Source organism: Choloepus didactylus, chromosome 15 (genome assembly GCF_015220235.1).
Source record: "Choloepus didactylus isolate mChoDid1 chromosome 15, mChoDid1.pri, whole genome shotgun sequence".
In the NCBI taxonomy this organism is placed as follows: domain Eukaryota; kingdom Metazoa; phylum Chordata; class Mammalia; order Pilosa; family Megalonychidae; genus Choloepus; species Choloepus didactylus.
This window is the reverse complement of record NC_051321.1, coordinates 28,763,325-28,786,427: the sequence shown is the minus strand read 5'-3', so window position 1 is coordinate 28,786,427 and position 23,103 is coordinate 28,763,325.

Sequence of the window (23,103 nt, the reverse complement as noted above, 5' to 3'; positions counted from 1 at the left end):
CAGAGAACTATCACCTCTTGTCTGTGTCTTATTCTCTTTCACACTTAACACTCTACACCTAAGAGAAAACTGTTAGGTTGAGCTATATAAAATTGCCAGTTTTTTTTTAGGGAGGGCAGGTAAAAAACTGTTGAATGTCCGCAGTTTCATATGGCTCAACCTAACGTGTAGGTTGCAGAAGCAGCGTGGTCTTTGGGCCCCTTGCAGTCACATTCGCTATGCTCATTTTGGGCACCTGGTTCTTGGGTCCTGCCTCAGGTCTGAAGGGGGTGCCAGTAATCTGCATTTCTAACAAGGTCTTCACTAACTTGGTGGAAAAATACTGGCCCAGGAAACAGGAAAACCAGCTTCAAGTATGAGTTCTATGTCTGGCCGCTTCAGCTCTCTGACCTCCATGATGGGAACTTTGAGAAAGTTATTTCTAAGATCATTTCCAGCCTGGAGCATCTATGGTTTATGATCTATTTACTGGGTGCCCATTAGAAGCTGAAGGTCACAAAAAATATAGTCCAAACCTGCAAGGAGATTACTTTAGTTGGGAAGATCCTGACTGGGGCAAAGAGGCAGAGCGATATAATATGGGAGATGACGCCTACATAAGACATAAGACACCACATGGTGGCCCAGGTTATATCACGGTGGAGGGAAGGGTCACCTGTAAATGTAAATTACTGCTTTAGAGGCTCAGAGGAGAGTGAAGCCACAGTGGATGGGAAAGCATCCTCAGGGAAAGGAGGATTTGAGAAGCGTCTTGGATTGACAGAAGGAAGAGTCACCTGGTCTCCATTCCTCTTTGGTTTTCCCAGCACACTGGCTCCTAATACCTCATTTATTCATTTGCTCACTCATTCATTCATTTACCCATCGTAAATATTTATTGGATATTTACATGTAGCAAACAACAAAAAATAAGTTCCTGCCCTTATGGAGCTTAACTTTGTAACAGAAGGATCAGGCAAGTATCGAAAAATATGAGATACAGTGTTATACAGGGTATTGAAATAGGATTGAGTCATAGTAACTATGGGGTTTCTCTGGTTTGGGGGGGCATCAGAAAATATCTCTCCAAGAACAATACATTTAAGCTGAGATCTGAATGTCAAGGAAGAGCCAAGCAAGACAAGATCAGGGGGCAAAGGCTCCGAGGTGGGATTTAGGGATGGAGAGAAAGGCAGCCCCAGGGAGGGGGGCAGGCGAGTGAGGTGAGACACGGGGCGGTACAGGTACAGCTGGGGAAGCAGGCAGGCGGCAGACTGCAACCAGGATAAGGATTTGATTCTCTATTCTAAGTGCAACAGGCAGTCACTCGATGGTTTTAAGGTGGAGAAAGACATGATTTGACATTTTTTTAAATAACATATTATATTAAAGATCTCTCCAGCTACAAAATGGAGAATGGCTGTAAGGAGGGAAGAGTGGAAACAGGATGCCAGGGAGGGAGTGATGGCAATGATCCAGATGAGAGATGGTGATGACACAGCCTTGGGTAACAGCACACAGAGTGGGGAGCGCGGGATAGAGAGATGCACGGAGGTAAGGGAAGGTCCCAATATTGAACGCATTGTTTCCCAAACGTGCTCTTCCTGCCCTAGTGGGCAACAATATGCCCTTGCATCAATAACAGTTTATCAGTTCAGGGCAATACTCAATTGGGGTTCCTTTGGAAGGTATTGCTGATAGAATGTGGGGGCATGCCCTATCAAACCCGCCCCCCGCCACCTGACTTTATGTCATGATTATTAGATCCTATCTGTGACGGCCTCTGGTTACTGCTCAAAGTGATAGGCACCATTTACAAATACAGCCCAGGTGACCCAGTGAAAGCTTTTTCCTTGCTATTTTGACCCGGGAGGATAGTTTGACTCCAGACTTAAAAATAAAATCATTTTGATTAAAATTATAAAATATTACTTTTTGTCAAAAAGGATGTTCCAGGGCAAACACTATTAAATCAATTTCATATCTTGATCATGTTTTTTGTTTGTTTGTTTGTTTGTTTGTTTTTGCTATCAGAGAAAAAAAAATTTCCATTCATTTTGGTTTTCATTTTCATTTTTATTGTGAGAAATTCTTTTCCATATATATCTCACTATAAAAATTTAATTCATCACTTGGGCTTTTTTTGGACCACATTAAATTTTGGCTTTTGCCATAATGGTTTTATTCTTTTCAGGTCCAGATTTCTCAGGCCTGGTTTTGTTGCATATTTAGATTTTGTCGAAGAGATTTGATTCTCTAATCAATTTTTAATTATAGTGAAATTTATCATATGCAGTTTTAGCCACTGTCAGCTTTATTTTTTGTTCTTTATTTTCTACTGGTAATACTCAATATCAGTCAAATAAAAGCTGATAATTTGTTTTAGCTGTCCTTAAGGATATTAAGAGCAATTGAGCAATCATCTCAGATATAAGAGGATAGTTCTAGCAGGTGGGCAGCTCAGGCTGGAGTTAAATTGCCCGGGCTCTGGATTCAGGCATCCGGATCCAAATCCTGGTTTTTCCCCTTCAAGCTGGGTGACCTTGGGCAAATGACTGCACCTCAGTTTCCTCATCTTAAAATGAGAACGATCATCGTGCCCGCCCACGAGGTGGCTGCTGCTGACACTTGAATTGATGAATCCACTCTGCCTGGTTGACAGTCAGCAGCGCCCTAAATGAGACTAACTCATTATTTTGATGACGGAGTCCATGAAGAAAGCCAGAGTTGGTGGAGTTTGCGTCTGGTGCCCTGATCCTCTTTGAACTCTCTTCATCCGTTTTACTGTCATCTCCCCAGAAACCTCTTGGATTCTCACTCTCACCAACTAGGCTTTCTCAGTGTTGTTTATCACCTGCTTCAGAGGCAATTTGGTAAGTTGTTACAATGTACTGTGGCACCCATGAGTCTGTCTTTTAAACACACGCCTCAGGTATTTCTGAATCACACTGAAGTACGGGAGGGACGTAGACCCTCTGACCCAGGTGTCTTCCGAGGGTAGGGGGTGATCTGCTGCACCTGCTAGGCCAGGTAGACAGCAGGAAGCTGATCCTGGAGTACCCTTTGCCTAGGATTTTTCACAGTAGCTTCTAATTAGTGAGCACCCATGAAGAAGGGCAGGGGAACTCTACACCTCCTGGGGCTCTTCGGGTCTGAAAGTCACCACTGGTGTCAGATTAAGAGACTTTTAATTGAAGGTGAATAGACGCAATCCTATCATTTTTATCTTTCTAAGATTAATTCCTCTAAAATTACATCGTGGCCCATGAATGTTCTGCTTTCAATTTACAAGAAGGCTCCTGACAACCGAACACAAGTCAATGACACATGTCCCATCTGAGTATGTCTGGGGTTCACCTGCTCAATTCTATCTGTATCCAGTCAAAATTCATGATGCCCACAGCATGTGAGTATCTGGTCTCGTGGTCCACCCACAAGAAATGTGGATTCATTAGAAGGTAAAGGCTGCAGGCAGGCAAGGCAAATACTTGACATTGTGCTGTGCTCTGCTTTGCCTCCACCTAAGGTTGACATGGTTAATCCATTGCTGCCCACTTCCCACGGACCTGGAGGACAGCCAGAGCTGATACTCCGCATGCATCAGGTCATTTCAACAGCAAACCACTTCTGCACCAGTTGGGAAACAGCTGCTGCCTCGAGTGCCTCCCTTGGACCTGCCCACACTGACCCAACAACTAAAGAGTTAACACCCAAGCTGACAGGGGGCCTGGAAGAGCCTGGAAGGGTAAGGGTTGGGGATGTGGGTGGAAGAGCACAGAGCTCCAGCACCAGAGCTGATATCTGCTGATTGGTGAGTTGTTACATATTTTGGATATTATCTGGGGAACAGCATAAGAATCCTTTCAGTACAAAGGTGTGCACAGGCAGTCATTACCAATGCATCAGAGTTAAGACTTTATACAAACCTCTTTGCCATCTGTGGATTAAGGTCTTATCTCCCTCAGGGGTGTTTGGTTTTTACTAAACAGTGGACTCTGGAGGTGAAAGAACCTCCAAGCCTCCAAGGAATGGATCTTTAGTGCTGTAACTTCAAGTACTACACCTGGGCAGAATTCTGGGCTGAAGGCTTCAAATCACATTCCCCAGCCTGTACTGGCTCTGACCTTGAACATGAGATATGCTCTATGGGAGAGCCAATAAAATGTACCCAGGCCCTTCCGTTCTGAAAGGTTACTGCCAAGGTTTGCAGCTTATCTAGGCCAGCATTCAGCCTTCTGTAGAAGCCAGGGTCGTTGATGGCTTCTCTGCTGCACATTTTTGTTTTTGTAGACTCAAGGGACCTGGGCTGCCTTTAGATGGTAAAGGTATCTAACTAGAATGACTCATGTCCTTAAAAATATTAAGTGAAATGCTTTTGCCATTTAATATGCATATTTACTTTTTGGTAACTAGCAAAGTGCTCCATGATTTTAAAATGAATATGGTCATGACACTAACTGACAATCTGGACAAAAGTGGAACTTCTGGGAAGAGGAAGGACTTTCAGGGAAATACGGCAGAGAGGCAGCAGCCTACATACATCATAGACATACGTGTGCATGAATTGGATTGTCAAGGATGGAGAACACGGCCACCTTCCGCCAGAGCCGCTGGCACTGACGGAGTGGGACGGGCAGGAATAATTTTGCTCTCCAGGATCACTGTCTTTGGAATGAAAGACATTTAGAGTTGCAGCGATTCTCATTTTGTCTGTGAGGTGTTAATTGACTTGCCCGAGATGACAGAGCTGGTCTGAGACAGATGCAGAGTTAAATCCAGGCTCTTGCTCCTGGTCCAGAGTTTTGTTCAATAAAACAAATTTGCACATTCTATTCACCTTAGACCACATGTCAATGTAATTTATCCATTTCTTGATAACTGAGATGTATCATCAGGAATATTGAATCCCGATGACACTGTAATATACGGCTGGCTGAGGTGTGTAGGTCTCTTCCCTCCTACACTAAATAGCCCTCTGGGTTTTCCTTACCAGTGTACAGAAACACTACCAATTTTTCCATTTTGATCTTGTATCCTGCAAATTTGGTGTACTCATTTTTAGTTCTATTTTAGGGGTCTGCTCTTGGAACTTCTTAGGTCTGTCTTCTTCACTGTCAATCTCTTACTGTGCCTGCTTCAAAAAGATTCACTAAAATCTACTCCCCCCCACACTGTTGACTATGAAAGCAAAGAGCTAAAGTATAGTACATTAGGAATTTAATTGACAAAACAATTCTCCCAACTCTGCTGCAGAAGTCTCAGCAACACATCCCTGCCTGCTTCCCTGCAGCAGCCACCTTTCTCCTCTGCCCTCTCTGGTCCCTTTGTACCTGTTGGGGACAATGTACTTTTGCCTGTTCCTGGGGGTTGCTGCCCAGTGAGGTGAAAAGAGCAGGGTCCAAACCCTGGCTCTCCCCATGGGGCTAAGCCTGTGACTGTGGACAAGTTCTGTAGCCTCTCTGAGCCTGGGCTACCCCTTCTGTGTTAACATCAATCCTTCAGAGAGTGGTCTTCAGGGTTGCTGGCTATGTTTCCTAATTCTGGGACCCCCTGTGCCACTTCAAGCTTGCTGAAGGCTCTTCCTTAATGCTGGTGGAGTGCATAAAATTTGAAGTCAGTAAGTCCTGTGCTGAGGCTGTGCAATGGCTGAATTGTCCCCTGCAGACTCAGGAGCATGGGCCCTCAGAGGACTTTTCCCCTTCCTCTGGGTCCTGGGTGGTAGAGTTCCTGCAGCTCTGACCTCCACATATGTGGGCTTCTCCATAATCATGCTCCCTCTGTGGAAAGTGGCCTCTTTGCAGAGGGCTGTGTCTGCTAATAAAAGATCCTTCCCCGAAGAAGAATTAAGATTCAAGGGACCAATTTCAAAGCCCATCCAAAATGAGCCAGCTTGCCCCATCCCTGTGGGCACAGCCAAAGGGGCCAGGACTTCCTGAGTTGGTGCCTCCTCCCCTCGGAAGCCATGGGTTTGAGTAGCCCTCAGTGCTAGCATCTGGGTCAGGCTCTTGACTCCTTTGCAGCAGGGTTTAATTGTCAAATTGTGAGCACCTGCCCACTCCATGCACAGCTGGCTGTGTGGATAGGGACGGGGCTGGTGGAGAGAGACACAGGAGATGAGAGAAGCCTTGAGAAATGGAGATGAGGGTGCAAGACCAGGTGGTCCCAGAGAGAGGAAAAATGGATAGAAGCCAGCTGTGCTCCCTGCAACTGGTTCCACGAGATGCTGTGCTTCCTGACAACAAATCTCCTTTCTCCTTGAGACAATTTGAGTGGGCTTCGCTGCCCCTCAATGAACAGATGCCAACTAAAGTATTTCTTCTTTAAATAATCCATGGGGTATCATGTGGTAAGTTGCTTGAGGGCAAGAATGCATTGCCATTCCTATCTTCCCCTCAATGCACATGATAAGATGCTGGAGGTGAAGCAGTTGTTGGTTTAATGAATTATGAAGCACAAGGCTGGGCACAGGGAGTGTATTTGCCCCCAGAAATTCAACATTTGCCAGAACATTTCAGGCAGGAGAAAGCACAACCCCTTTTCCCCCATGGTGTGCGTGCGTGCGTGTGTGTGTGCATTCGTGTGTTTTTATGAATCTGGTCCTCTAAATATGTCATAAGCCCCATTTATGGTGTGTTTTGTGGTGGTTTTGCAAACACAGGAAAATCTGTTTGAATCTTGTATTCTCAGGTTGCCCTGTTCATTTGCTAATTAGAATATATTGCCCACATAGATTACTTGAGCCCTTATTTTACTTTCCTAGTTTTCTGCCCTCTCTGAGGCTCCTCTAGACCACTGCTAGTAAGACATTTAGGTCAAGTTGTAAATGCATTTGTTGTATCTTTCTACCTAAGTATTTGCAGCAGATATTATGGAGCTTGTACATGTGAACTGATTTTTTTTTCTTTACATACATGAGTCAGCCTTGTTTTTGTCTAAAGTGGACTTTATGAACCTGCACAGATTAGAATAAACACTGAAGCCAGCAATCAGTTCTATATTTAGTTCTTAAACAGCTAAGCTTTTGGTGTGTGTAAGTCTGTGTGCATGCAGAATATTAAGGAAAAAATTAAGTGTTGGTGCTGCTGCTATGTGTGAGGCTGGTTAACCCAAGGATTCGGCCAGGAGCACTGCTGCCTAGGTAGGGCCGGAGCCAGCATCTGGGGTGTCTCTCCTGGAGGCTGTTCTTCCTGTAAAATGAGGAGAAGGACACCTATCCCCCAGGAGGTGTGTGGCGATCCAAGGAAGCAGGGAATGTGAAAGGACCTAGCCCAGGGCCTAGTTAGTACTTAGCAACTACTGCACGGTGAACAGACTTGACAGTTTGAGGAGCTAAGGCACGTGACCCCAGCTCTGGCTCTATGTCCCAGGAAGCCCTGGGCCAAGCAGATGAGCTACAGTGAATCAAAATGTCTGCCAGCATCCTAACTTTATCAGAGTCCTATCAGAGAAAAATTCCCATCCACACAGTTTTGTCTTGGATAATAGTGATAAGTAGAGCAGTGGGGTCGAGGGGCAGCAGAGGGGTGGTGGGGGGCAGCTGCCTGGTTTCAAGTCTCAGTTCAGCTACACTAAGAGCTGTGTGACCTTGGACACATCTCTTGGCCTCTCTGTGCCTCAGTCTCTTCACCTGTAAGATGGAGGTAATAATAATATCTACATCTAGGGATAATATATGTATAATATATGTATATATGTTAATATATGTAAATGCTTGGAATTGTGCTTGGGCATGCAGTAAGTGTTCATTATCATTGTTATCGTTATCACTATTATTGTTACTATACTAGGGGTTAAGAATGTGGGCTTTGTTGGCAGACAGACCTGTATTTGAATCTTGGCTCTGCCACTTCCCAGCTCTGTGCCCTGGGACAATTGCTCAACCTTTCTAAGCCTCTTTTTCCTCAACAGTTATTTGGGGTGTTTCTTACCTCCTAGAATTATAATGAGGATCAAATGAAAGATGTGTAAAGCAGTTTAGCATTGTGCCTGTCATGGAGAAATCACTTAAACAAGATTATCTATTTTATTATCTTGAGAACTACTATAATTTAACACCATTTATTCCACAAATATTTGTGCAGCCTAAGCTGAGTATGGGGCTTGGTCCTGGAATGAAATTTCTGTTTCCTACCGAGGAAACATACACCTTTTTTCTGTTTTGGAGGATTTTTGTAATATTGTAATATTGCATAAAAAAATCTGGAGAGACCAAGGTGGAGGTAATGTGAATCCGATTTGTCTCCTGGAGCCGGAGTTCTCATGAAGAGACCCCACCTTCAAACCAGTCGCACAGCTGAGCCCTGGGCCCAGAGCAGAGGGGGTGAGTGGACTTGGACGTGCTTGGTTGGCCTGTGCCTGCCACCCCTTGTGTTTTTGTTAACGGTGCCCCTTTCTCCTTAAAACTGCCCTGGCTGAATGTTAAATAAATGGCTCCCCATACTTGACCTGTTTAAGAAAAATACCCCTTGAGCTCAGCGGCGTGTGGCTGGAGGCACCACCTGGTACTTTCGGAAACGTGTCTCTTGTCAAGAGGTCACGGGGATTTCTGCCGTGTTGCCAGGAAGTTCATGGAGTCAGGGGCATCCGTGACGAAAACATCTCCTTCTCTCCTTCCCTCTGCTGGAAAAGTTTATTTTTCCCGTCTCGTTTTCCAGATCAACACATACTGTGGGAACTTTGTCATCTCCCCAAATTCCAAAAGTGAATGGCTATTTGCCATAGAGAGAGCAACACAGAGAGACCAGATTAAAATGGCAGTGGAACAGCAAAAGCCCATGCAAAATAAACAACTAGCCAGCCCCAAACAAAACACTCCGGCCTTAAATTCAATCCTGTTCTGTCTTGGTTGTTGTTGTTATTGGGCGAGGGGGTGACTGAGGGAAGTGTGTAACTGCCCCTGTGTTCTAAGCCCCGTGTTCTAGCTCAGTTATAATTTTCTGACAGCCTCATGGGAGGGAGGACGGCACCAGTGGGAGGAAACATAGGCTGAATATTTTGGAGCAGTGTTCACCAAGACTCTATTAAAAATGATTAGAAATAGCAAGATAGAGATTTTCCAGGATTTCCACAATGCTGATGTATTCATTTTGTTAGCAGGAAAAAGTGTATTTTTTTAAAGGATAACAAGACTCATTATAGAAAAAATTACATAGTGATTACTGCATGCCAGATTTTCTTCTAAGTGCTTCATATGTATTAACTTCTTTAATCTTCAAAACAACTCTCGGAGTTGGAAGTACTATCATTATACCCAGTTTCCATATGTGGAAACTGAGGAGCAGAAATGTGAAGGAACTTGTCCAAAGGTCATATGGCTGGCAAGTGGGAGAGAGATTCAACCCTGCAGGCAGGCTCCAGAGTCTCCAAGCTCTTAATCAACCCCATAGCACCTCCTGGGCTGAGGGTGTGGTTAGAAGACCTTACCCCTCTGCTCAACAGCTGGGACCTTGGGTGAGTCATTTAATCTCCAGTCTCCTCCTCTGCAAGATGGAAATGAAAAGAGTAAACATAAGTAAGTGCCAAATTCGTGATTTGCCTGCATTATCCCATATTACTCTTATCATCCTCATTTTCTGGATAAGGGGTTGAGGGGCACAGAGAGGTTAAGTAACCGCCTGAAGTCACACAGGTAGGAAGTGAGTGAGCAGAGACTGTCTGTCTAGCTCCAGAGACTGTGCCCTTGGCAGTTAGTAATGCTTTTTCTCTTTCCTCCTTGGTTTCCTTAAAGGATTATCGCAAAGACAAGGTATGTCAGTGTCTTTAGCCAGCTGTAAAGCACCATACAAGCTGTCATTTGTAAACAATCTGAGGACTAGAGGGGTTTGAAACTCACCTTGTGCCCCGAGGAGCCTTAAAGCAGAGGCTCCAGGAGAGAGACCCACACACGGGGGTGAGGGTGGGGGGACCTTTAAACCAGATGCTAAAAGCTAAAGCCGAGGGACCCAGCCCTTTGTTATCTGTGATCAGGGCTCACAGGGAACCCAGGGCTAATGTAACAGTGGCAGCAGCAGCAGCAGCAGCTGCGACAGAAGCTAATGCAAATCAAACAATAATAACTTTATTTTAGCCAAAGACTCTCTGCCTTCTTCCTAGCACCCAACTCTCCTTTATTCAAGCCGCTTCCAAGCATTTCCCCAGGTTATTGGCTCTTCTCAGACACCTCTGCAGAGGGATTCTAATTTGCATCACCATATGGAAATCTTCCTCTTGATCTATGTGAAGTGCCTCTAAGCGGTAATGTGTGCACAGAATAACACTTACCGTTCATCCGAAAGTGGTGCAAAGACTGACAACAACTTCCCTCCCAATCTCGTCCCCTCCTTTCCCCAAATACTGGCATCTGCTAAAGGCCCAGTTGTTTTCCATGGGGGCAAAAGTGCCTGTCTCTCTCCCCGAGCTGACTTAATGTACATTCCTTTCATCTGCTGAGAATCCGATCTAAATATGAATCCATTATATACAAACATCCAGCACTTGAAAGAATTGTAACTCTGTTATATTTTGTCCGATCATAGCAGTTGTCATTTCATTCTTCCCTGCTTGGTGATGTCCTGTCAAAAGAGACTAAATGACAATGTTTGGGGAGATAACAGTATTAATCACGTGAAAGTGATTTATTTTTAATCCACCACACAGTGACTGTCCTCTGGTTATTTTTGAATATGTATCAAACCCAATCTTTGAAATTTTGATAACTGGTTTCTTGCAGTTCCATTATTTCTCCCTTCTCTCTGAGTTTTGATATATGTGGGAAGTTTCCCAAAAATGTATTTGGTCAATGAATTCTAGACTCAAAGATGGTCAAAGTAAAGAAGAGCCTCAGTTACTCATTTATTGAACAAATATTTATTGAGTGTCATAACTGTGTCGGGCACTGGTGAGGTGCAATGAACAGGACATAGTCTCTGCCCACACAATCTTACTGGCTGATGGGGCGATGGACAATGAAAGAGTAAAGCTACACATACATTGCACACTTGCACATTGTGATAACACATGGAATGAAACAAGTGGGGGTATTGTGAAAGAAAATCATGGAAGGAAACATTCTGGGAGGGGGTGCTCCCTGATTACTCAACCCGAAGACTTCATTTTGTGCACGAGAAAAGTCGCTTTTGAGCAATTTCCCCAAGCCCAAACAAATAGTTCCTGGCGTATCCACAGCCACAGTAGGTGCCACTACTTTTATGTTAATGCCGATTTAGCAGTGAAATGCACCATACTATTGCAGTGGGTTTTCTGGAAGGATTTGTCTTTGAAAGACCTGCAAGCATACGTAGTTAATACATTTCTGGGAAAATGCTAGAAAGCATTCTGGTTCTCCTCTTTTTTGGGTTGCTAGACCGAGGCCAGGATGCTGTGGAAGTATGAAGTTCTCCTCTCTTCTCCCAGACACTTAGAATCCTTACAATGAAACTCACTCACTTCCACGAGTTGAGCAGAGGCAGCCCTTGAACCCTGGTCCCAATGACTGGTAGACCCAGGATTTAGGTGGCCCATCCCAGGAGGGAACTGGAAGTCAAAGCAAGGCCAAGAGAGAAGCAGGAAGGAAAGAAAATGGGAACAAAGATGCTACCAAGAGAAGAAGCGGAAAAGCAGGACAGCAAGCTCCTGACAAAGTAGGGAGAAGGAGCCATCCCTGTCCATCTCAATTCAGTGGCAAGCACTCACCCACCATTTGCTTGTGTTCCCTGTTTCTCCTCATTGTCCCCTTTCCATGCAGGAATTCTTGAGGATGGAGCCAACTGTGTTATCTTTTTGGTTTGGCCTGTCCTCACCAGTAGGAGTTATGTAGCAGTTTACTACAGGGCTTTGAGATGTCATCCCCGACCTTATCTCGGGTGCCACACCCCTTCATCCATGCGACACTGTAGAGACAGAGCACCTTTCGTAGGGGGCACCTGCAATACCGCATTCTTTTGCTCAAAACTCTCAATGGTTCCCTTCTGCGTGTTATAAGATGATCAAGCTAGGCATAACAAGTTGTTTCAGTTTCCTAGGCTGAAATGAGTTGGCTTTTAACAATGGGAATGTAGTAGCTTACAAGGTCACAGTTTTGAAGCTGTGAAAATGTCCAAATCTAAGCATCATCACGATGACACTTTCTTTCTGGAGGCTGGCTGCCTGTGGTCCTTAGCTCCTCTGCCACATGGCAAGGCACATGGTGGCATCTGCTGGTCTTCCTCTTCTCTTCCAGGTTTTGTTGCTTTCAGCTTTGTTGCTTCTGTGGCTTTCTCTCTCTTTGTCTGAATTTCATTCTCTTATAAATGACTCCAGAAAGAGGATTAAGACCCACCCTGAATGAGGTGGGTCACAGAGTAATTTAAGTAGCCTTACTAAAAGATCCAACTTACAATGGGACCACACCCACAGGAATGGATTAACTTTAAGAAAATACTTTTGTGGGGGTACATACAGCTTCAAAGCACCACACAAGAGTTTCATTTTTTTATTGCTGTGTAACAAAGTATCCTAAACTCAGTAACTTAAAACAGTTTATTGTTACCTCTCATGATTCTGGAGATTGATGGGCTCAGCTGGGCAATTCTTGCTTGATTCTCTTAGGTGGTTGCAGTCAGAGGGGGCTGAGTCTAGTGGCATCTGAAGGTTTCATCACTCACCTGTCTGGGGTGTGGGCTGGGGTGGCTGAAACAGTGTGAGCCTGGTCAGACCTTTCTTCCTTTATGTGGCTAGTTTGGATATCCTTACAGCCTGATGGCTGCAGTGTAGGTAGCCTTCTTACGTCACCATTGGCTTCCCCAGAGTTACTGTTTAAGAGACAGAGAGTGGCAAGGAAACTGGTATAGAGTCACTTCTACCATATTCTACTTATCAGAGTAGTTACAGAGACCAATCACATTCAAAGGAGGGGACATAGACCCACACCTCTCCATGGGTTGATTACCAAAGGATGTGTGGCCATCTTTTATCTGTCAGAATTCCATGAAAACCTTAAGCATATTTGAAGGAAGAAACATGTCCCCATTAAGTGTTTCTTTACAGGTCACACTTACCAGTTCCTTTAACCTTCAGACCTCTCACATCCTTTCCAACCCCATATGCAGTCTAAATTGTCAGCATCCCTCATCTAGGACTTGATTCATTGTTCCAGATATGCCCGTCCCAGTACAGAGCACAGTGGACTGATCAACATCACTTTTCTGGAAAATATAATCCTATATATACAGCCTAAAATGGCATTCCTTTTAAAAAAATAAATATACTTTATGTTTAAGAGAAGTTTTAAGTTTACAGAAAAATTAAGCAGATGGTTCAGAGTTCCCAGATTAACCCCCCACCCCTATTTCCTCTATTATTAACATCTTGCATTAGTGTGGTACATTTATTACAATTGATGAACCAATATTGATACATTATTATTTTTTTCTATTGAGATTGTTCATGTACCATACAATCATCCAAAGATCCAAAGTGTACAATCAATTGCCCATGGCAACACCATATAGCTGTGCATTCATCACCACAATTAATTCTTTTTTCAATTTTTAGAACATTTTCATTACTCCAGAGAAGAAATAAAGACAAAAGAAACTCAAATCCTCCCATACCCCTAACCACCCCCCCCTCCATTATTGATTCATAGTATTAGTACAGTACATTTGTTACCGTTGATGAAAGAATGTTAAAATGCTACCGATTGTAGTATATAGTTTGCAATAGAGGCATATATATATATTTCCTATATGTCCCTCTATTATTAACTTCTAGTTATAGTGTCATACATTTGTTCTAGTTCATGAGAGAGATTTCTAGTATTTGTACAGTTAATCACGGGCATTGTCCACCACAAGATTCACTGTTTTATACATTCCCATCTTTTAACCTCCAACTTTCCTTCTGGTGACATCTGTGATTCTGAGCTTACCCTTTCCACCACCTTCACAGACCATTCAGCATTGTTAGTTATTCTCACAGTAATGTGCTACCATCACGTTTGTCCATTTCCAAATGTGTAAGTTCACCCTAGTTGAACATTCTGCTCATAATAAGCAGCCACTCCCCATTCTTTAGCCTTGTTCTATATCCTGGTAACTTATATTTCATGTCTATGAGTTTACATATTATAATTAGTTCATATCAATGAGACCCTGCAATATTTGTCGTTATGTATCTGTCTTATTTCATTCAATATAGTGCCCTCAAGGTTGTTCATCAACCCATTTTTTTAAAGAGGTTTTGTTCTCACACCATACATTCCATCCTAAGTAAACAATAGTTGGTTCTCTGTATAGTCATGTATTTATGTATTTAGCATCATTGCCACTATCTATATAAGGACATCTCCATTTCTTCCACAAAGAAGGAGGAAGAGTCAAAGAAGGAAGAGAGACAAAAGAAAAAGAAAAATGAAAGAGAGAGGGAAAAAACATGACAGGTAGAAAGCAACAAAAGGAAAGATAGCATTAAACTAAAGTAGAATAAAGAGTCAGACAACATTACCAATGCCAGGAGTCCCATACCCTTCCCTATGTTGTCCCCCACCCCATATACATTTAGCTTTGGTATATTGCCTTTGTTATATTAAAGGAAGCATAATATTTTTTTTATGTTTTTTTTAATTTATTATAAATAATAAATTTTTTTTGTTTGTTTTTGTTAATTATAGTCTCTAGTTTGCATTGATTGTATTTTCCCCCCAATCCCACCCCATTTTTAACACCTTGCAATATTGACATTCATTTGTTCTACCTCACGTAAAAACATATTTGTACCTTTTATCATAATTATTGAGCACCCTAGGTTTCCCTGAGTTATACAGTCCCAGTCTCCATCTTTCCTCTCTCTTTCTGGTGTCCCACATGCTCCTAACCTTCCTCTTTCAACCATACTCACAGTCATCTTTGTTCACTGTAGTTACATTGCTGTGCTACTATCTCCCAAAATTGTGTTCTAAACCTCTCACTCCTGTCTTTTCCTATCCATCTATAGTACTCCCTTTAGTGTTTCCTATAGAGCAGGTATCTTGTTCACAAACTGTGTCATTGTCTGTTTGTCAGAGAATATTTTAAGCTCTTCCTCATATTTGAAGGACAGTTTTGCCAGATATAGGATTCTTGGTTGGTGGTTTTTCTCTTTCAGTATCTTAAATATATTACCTCACTTCCTTCTTGCCTCCATGGTTTCTATTGAGAAATCTGCACATAGTCTTACCAAGCTTCCTTTGTATGTGATGGATCAGTTTTCTCTTGCTGCTCTCAGGATTCTCTTTTTATCTTTGACCTTTGATAATCTGACTATTAAGTGTCTTGGCACAGGCCTATTCAGATCTATTCTGTTTGGGGTATGCTTTGCTTCTTGGATCTGTAATTTTATGTTTTTCATAAGAGAGGGGAAATTTTCATTGATTATTTCCTCTATTATTGCTTTCAGGTGCCTTGTTCTCCAGTTCCTGAGTGTTTTCTTCTGCCTCTTAGAGATCTGCTGTTGTGTGTTTCAATTGTGTCTTTCATCTCTGGTGTTGTGCCTTTCATTTCCATAGATTTTGCCAGGTGTTTTTTTGAACTTTTGATTTCTACCTTATGTAAGCCCAGTGTTTGCATTATATGCTTCATCACTTTTCCCATATCTTCCCTAAACTTTTTGAATTGAATTAGTATTAGTTGTTTAAATTCCTGTATCTCAGTTGAAGTGTAAGTTTGTTCCTTTGACTGGGCCATAACTTTGTTTTTCTTAGTGTAGGTTGTAGTTTCCTGTAGCAATGTAACTACACTGAACAAAGATGACTGTGAGTATGGTTGAAAGAGGAAGGTTAGGAGCATATGGGACACCAGAAGGAGAGAGGAAAGATGGAGACTGGCATCTGATTTCCTTGGTTACCCCAGTCAGGTTTTCCCAGACCAGAATGGGCTCAGGTCTTGGAAGGAGGCAATAGTTTCAGGTCTCCCTGAGGGTGTGTCTTAGAAGGTTGGTACAACCTGTGAGGCCTCAAGTCACTGTGCTTTGCTGCCCAACATGTGCTGCCTGTCAGCCTGTAGCTCCAGCCTGGTATAAGGAGGTGTGACCCGTGGCTGTTTTCCCCTAGGCTCTGGGGTCTGGTTCTGAAAGAAGGTGGGTAGTAGAGCTTGGCACCACCTTTCTCCTCTTAGGGAAGATACACCCCCTAGGGAGAGGTAATTTACATTTGAATAGTCTCTCTGCTTGTGCTGTCTCCACCCTTGACTGGGTCAGAGTGCTGGGAACTGAAAATGGCTGAGGCTTTCTCCACTGAGCTGAAAAAGGGACAGAAAGCCCCCTTTAGGGCCAGTCTGAAACCACCCTCTGGCTTTCCAAGGTCAGTCATCACCAAAAGCCTTTGTCTGCTTCTTGGGGATTCGTAGCTTGTATTGAGCAGTTTGTTAATTAAAACCCCAGTTGGAGCTCAGCTGAGCTATAATCACTTGCTCGGAAAGAGCTGCTCTCTAGCACTGTGAGGCTTTGCAGTTCGGGCTGTGGGGGGAGTGGCTCCCAGCTTGGAGCTGCAGTTTTTACTTACAGATTTATGCTGCGATCTTGGGCATTCCTCCCAATTCAGGTTGGTGTATGATGAGTGGACAGTCACATTTAGCCCCATGCAGTTATTCCAGATTGTTTACTAGTTGTTCCTGGTTGTTTATTAGTTGTTCCAGGGGAACAAGCTAGCTTCTACTCCTCTCTATGCTGCCATCTTCTGCTGTTTTGATACATTATTTTTTTTTAAATCTTCATTTTATTGAGATATATTCACATACCACACAGTCATACAAAACAAATCGTACATTCGATTGTTCACAGTACCATTACATAGTTGTACATTTATCACCTAAATCAATCCCTGACACCTTCATTAGCACACACACAAAAATAACAAGAATAATAATTAAAGTGAAAAAGAGCAATTGAAGTAAAAAAGAACACTGGGTACCTTTGTCTGTTTGTTTGTTTGTTTCCTTCCCCTATTTTTCTACTCATCCATCCATAAACTAGAAAAAGTGGAGTGTTGTCCTTATAGCTTTCCCAATCCCATTGTCACCCCTCATAAGCTACATTTTTATACAATTGTCTTTGAGATTCATGGGTTCTGGGTTGTAGTTTGATAGTTTCAGGTATCCACCACCAGCTACCCCAATTCTTTAGAACCTAAAAAGGGTTGTCTAAATTGTGCATAAGAGTGCCCACCAGAGTGAACTCTCGGCTCCTTTTGGAATCTCTCTGCCACTGAAGCTTATTTCATTTCCTTTCACATCCCCCTTTTGGTCAAGAAGATGTTCTCCGTCCCACGATGCCAGGTCTACATTCCTCCCCGGGAGTCATATTCCACGTTGCCAGGGAGATTCACTCCCCTGGGTGTCTGATCCCACGTAGTGGGGAGGGCAGTGATTTTACCTTTCAAGTTGGCTTAGCTAGAGAGAGAGGGCCACATCTGAGCAACAAAGAGGCATTCGGGAGGAGGCTCTTAGGCATAATTATAGGGAGGCCTAGCCTCTCCTTTACAGCAACTGTCTTCCCAAGGGTAAAACCTATGGTAGAGGGCTCAACCCATCAAACCACCAGTCCCCTATGTCTGTGGTCAGATACATTATTTTTAACTGAAGTCCAGGGTTTACGTTAGGGTCCACTCTCTGTGTTGTACAGTTCTATAAGTTTTGACAAATGCCTAATATCATGTATGTACCATTCCAATATCATATAGAATAGTTTCAACACTAAAAGTCCCCTGTGCTTCACCTATTCATCTCTCCTTTCCTACCCCCTGTATCCACCAATATTTTTACTTTATGTAGTTTTACCTTTCCCAAATGCTATATAGTTGGAATCATACAGTATGTAGTCTTTTCCAACTAGCTTCTTTCACTTAGCAATATGCACTTGAGGTTCTGCCATTGTCTTTTCATTTTCACAGCCATATTATACTTTTGAGCCATATTGAGCTAAAATGTCATTTTATTATTACATTAGCTGCATCAAATGCATAAAAATATGGACCAGTACAAAGAGGACAGTAAGATCACATGTGTTCTCACCACCAAGAGTTAATTATTTCTACTTTTCAGGTCTTTATTCTATTAATACCTGAGTATGTGTGTGTATATATATTCTGTAAGCTGGTTTTTATCCACTTTACAAAATATTATGGGCATTTTCCCCATGTCAGTAAATATCCTTCTACATTTTAGTCCTTAGTGATGGCATCATATTTTACTTTGTGGTCACATGAAATACCTACATCATTTTTCAATGAAATGCAGCTAAGCCAGGTCTATCTCTTCCTGTTCTTGGGTAGTTTTTTTAAACCTAAATGTAGGACTTTACCTTTATATTAGAGATCATCTTGTTGCTTTTAAGGGAAATTATTTTATCCTGTTACGGTCTTTTAAGATCTGATTTCATCTACCAATCTCCTTCATGTTTATGTAATTTAAAATTTGATATGTATCAAAATCACTGATACGTGATTTTTAATAGGGTAGAGATTCATTGCATTCCCTGGAGACCAATATCAAGATTTTATTATTCCATTTATCAAACACTCTTTCACTCTGATCAATTAATCATCTTAGTTGTACTATCATGTGGCTTGTTTGTGCTTTTGAACATAAGAATTTTCAAAAACAAAGAAAAAAAGACTGCCAAGCACTTTACCATTGGATATACTATATCTGTCACATTCTCTTTTATGTCCGTCTTGTAATTCTTAGAGAAAGGAGATTGCAGTGTGTTTGGTATAACTTGTTCTTTTTCAACCCATGCTGCTGCCTTTTTAAAATGTGTTCATAAATCAATTTTTAATAGTCCAAGGATTAAATACAACTTATTGGAGAGTAAATAATAAAATTGATTTTTTAAAATTCAGATTATTTTCCAATTTCCCACAATTCTTCAAATAGCACCCCCACTGGCTTTGTAGTCTCATCTTTATGTCCTTTCAGTGCACTTCAGTGTGACTCAGTTGGGACAAGTGATTTGGACTTAAGGCAGTGATGTACTTTCTTCTGTCTCCTTACTTATCTCAAATATCTGAACCCAGAAAAAACATTTGTTCTACCCTCTGCATATGAAGATTATTCCCCTTGAAAAGACAGATGTAAAATAGAAGCAGTGTAGTTGTGCTTTCTCTAGTTCTCCCATCCTCATTATGCCATCTGCTTCAAATAATGGATCCATTTCTTTCCTCTTTAAACTACCTGAGAGCTTACTTATCTTGAAATCCTCCACAGTGCCTGTTACTGCCTTTCCTGTTACAGGTATATTAATTAGAACTCTTTTGCTTCCATGGGACAGAAACCCAATTCAAACTTGCTTAAGCCAAGAAACAATCTTTAAAGAAATATACAATGAAATGGTTCAATAGCACACAAACTTCAGATACAGCTTGATATAGAGATTAAATTATGTCATCAGGACCTGGATTCTCTCTCTCCACCTCTCTGCCATGCATTTCTCCAAGGCAGTTTCCCTCCCTGCAGGATCTCTAAGCTTACACCCTCACTCCTCCAAGCCCAGGGAAAAATAAAATTATTCTTTCTTGGTTGCTTGACTAAAAAGTCCCAGGGTTAGCTCTGGTTGGTCTGATTGGTTAGGATTAGGTCATGTGCCCATTCCTGAGCCAATCATCATGGCTGTGAGGATATGATGCTCTGATTGGCCTGACCTAGGTCACATGTTTAGTCTTGGTGCTTGGGTTATGGGTAGCTCCACACAAAGCTCATGATGGGGACAGTGGCAGGGTGGGAGAATGGCACTTCCTCCAGGGAAGGTCTTGGGAGTTATCAGGAGAACTAGGAAAGGATTCTGGGTCTGGCAGAAGTTTTTCAATAAATATTTGTTGAAGGAAGTAGTGGTTTCATTCTTTCACCAGCTATAGTGTATGACAGAGAGAACTGACAACAAAGAAATAGTATATGACAGAGAGAACGGACAACAAAGAACTTAGTCTGAAAGAAAAGGAATTGTTTTTAATTTCCAAACTGAAGGATATCTCAGGATTAAGACCTTTGTCCAACCTGTACATTCATGACTGGTGAGGGATATGAATTGGATCTTAGAATGTGATCAGTTTCTTTTCCTCCAGAATATGTGAACTCATTTTTTCATCTTAGGGCTTTCCTGGGAGCAAATGGAACATTTCCAATTCTGTGACATTTAAACAAAAGGAGATTTCTCACTTTTTACAAAAATAATTTTTGTTATAACAGGAGTACTGTATACTAGAAATATATATATATATATACATGTATATTAGATAAAAGATATATATTAGAAAAGATAAGGTCTTAGCTTGTGGTGGTGTTTGCAGAGAGTTGGGGTCTCAGTGACATCACTCTGATATGACATTGCTGCCCAGTTCTCTGTGGTTTGGTATTAGTTTCCTCAAGTACAACCAAGGGCAGGAGTCCAGAGGCTGGTGCTCTGCTGATCAGGTGACCTATCTGAGACAGCCATACACCAGGGAGGATATGGTGTGTCCTGTTTCCAGGCCCTGAGGCCATCCAGCAGGAGTTAGAGCAGCCTCTCCTGGCGGGAGCTTAGATCACAGAGGAGAGGCTGATCAAAGCAGAGAGAGAGAGGGAGACATATCCTGACCTCTCCCTCTCTTTTGCCCTCCAATTTCCCACCATGGCCTCTCCTTGGCCAAGCCAGAAGGCGTTTGGTGAGGAAGTCTGGGAAATGTAGTTTTCACAGCCAGGAGATGAATGAATCTGAACCCAAATTGGCCAATGACTGAAATATGGCTTGTGGCAAGGTACGAAGTTTCAGTATGTTTTCACGTGGAAACTTAACAGCTTTGTTCTTATTCCTTTTCTTTACTGCAGTAAGAGAAGATGAAGTTTTTCTACTTTGGAGAAAAGGGAAACTCATTTTTTCTTGATTTTGGCCATGGGTCTGTCTGCTAGCCCACCAGGGCCTCTAGGAAAGAACAGAAGGAAGCAGAGATTTCACAGAGGAAGGAAACAAGACAGAGTGAGGTGATTCACTGGTGTAGACAAAATCCTGGAGAAGCAGTTTGGAGAGTGGAAATTCTCTTCCAAACTGGAAATGCGGGGAGAGAAGGAGAAGAAAGTATTATGATGGGTTCCTTGAGCACATGGGCCCTGCTTGCTTCTTCTCAGCAGGGCTCCCTGCAGAGTCAAGAGCTGTGTGGTGGATCTGCACTGGTGGAACCATAGACAGCCTTGCAAAAGATCTCTGGGTGGGCCTGAAACATGGCATGAGATCGAAAGGACCACCAGGACTCATTCTTGGCAAACTCAAGGGCAGACCCCTCAGGCTGGCCCTTCCATCATTCTGGATCAGCGCCTCACCTAGGGCTACCCTATGGGACCAATCGCCCCCTTCCCACGCACCCTGTGTGGGCATAGCCCTTTTTTTTCTGGAAGCACAAGAAAATAAGGCTGCAGCGGTAAGGGGGTCTCCTGCAGTTCAAGCTGGAGTTGGAGAGCTAAGGCAAACGAGCTGGAGCATCTCTGTGCTGCCACCTAGGCTAAGGCCTAAGCCGATGCACAGCCATCTCTGGTCCTGAACCTTGATCCCTCCAACAGTGTCTTTGGTTTCATTTAATAGTTTTGTTTAATGGACAGTTGTGGACTCATAATAGCAACTGGCTATTTAATCCATTGGTTAACCCTTAAACATGATTCAATTGCTCTTCCAGCTCAGCAAGCAGGGAGGGTATGGCAAAATCACGTTCTAGTTGAACTTTGGCCTCAGGGAAAGTCCGGATTGAGCTGCTGCCGTTTGTAACATGCCTTGGCATCACACAAGGGCACAGGCAGCAAGAAATTAAGATCACCAGACAACACAGAGTTTAGGGGAACATTGCTCTCTTCTATACATGTACATAAATATATGTGTATACATATGGACTGAGTTTCAGGGTTGTTTCTTTGATTTCCAAGAGAAAACGTAGTTAAAAGTAGGATGGATTGGCTTGACTTCCTTTGAAGAGGCAGCAGGGGAGATGTCAGGCTTTGGTGTCTATGAATGTTTTGCAGGTTGTTATAAACAGGTATTGTCAAGTACCATAGACCCCCATGGTACCCCAAGTCTGGTCACCCAAATGTGCCAGCCCCGGCCTTTCTTCCCCTTATATAGACCCACATCACCCCTTTGCTCTCTCCCACTGTCCCTTAGGCCTGTGCCATTCTCTGCTTCATGGCCCTGCTTTGTATATTCCTACCATCAGGTATGGCACTGGCTCTGGCAGGTCAGCGCAGACCCCGCCTTACCCCTGGAGCCCTGGGGGCCCTTGCCATTTTGGTTCTTGGCTCATATAAAGGTCTGAGAGGTCCTGGGGGAAAGGCCAGGGCAGCTGGAGTAGTGGGGGCCACTTTGGGGTGCTCAGGGCAGTGCTATTCACCCTCCAAAACAGAAATGCAAGTGTCTATTCAGTTTCTGAGTTTGGATTGTGTGAGTTTTGATAGTGAGTTCAGAAAACGAGGGAGAACTGAATTGTTTGAATCTTTCTGATTTCTGATTATTGGATAGCAAGAGTTGACAGGGAGGGACTCCTGCATTTTGATACTTAACAGCTGACAGAGGCAAACTGGTGTGTCCTAATTGAATGTCAGCCCTGCCCATAATCTGACCTCCTCCAGGAAGCCGTTGGGCACTATGACGACCCCAGGGACTTTACAGGACCTAAGGTTGCTCCGTGAAAGCAGTTGTGGTGGCATGCTTTGTTGAGATATCAATTTGTGCTTTATATTGTAATTATAACCCACCCCATAGCTTCCAAGAACCTATTTCAAGAGCTTAGAACACAGCCAAAACTTTGCATTTCCTTGCCTCAGGAGCTTTTGGTTGCCAGACCAAAGGCAGGTTCTTCTTTTGTCTTTGAAAGTCCAGCTCTCGGAGAGGGAAATCTTTTTCCAAAGGTGCCTCACATAAGCAGCCCAGGGCTGAAAATGGTGAAGAGATGTGTCTGGTTTGGTCTGAACAGTACTAGTTGGTACAGAGTTTTAAATTTGTTGCTAAAATTTTAAAAATTGAGAGATTCTACATAAAACCCAGGTTTTGGTCTTCTTGCAGAAAATGGAGTGCTCCACCAATACTGGGACCACTTTGGCCAAGCCAGCATTGTTAATCTCTCCTTTAGAAGATGTGTATTCCCAGTTAGCCACAGTCCCCACCACTCCCTCTTGTCCCTGT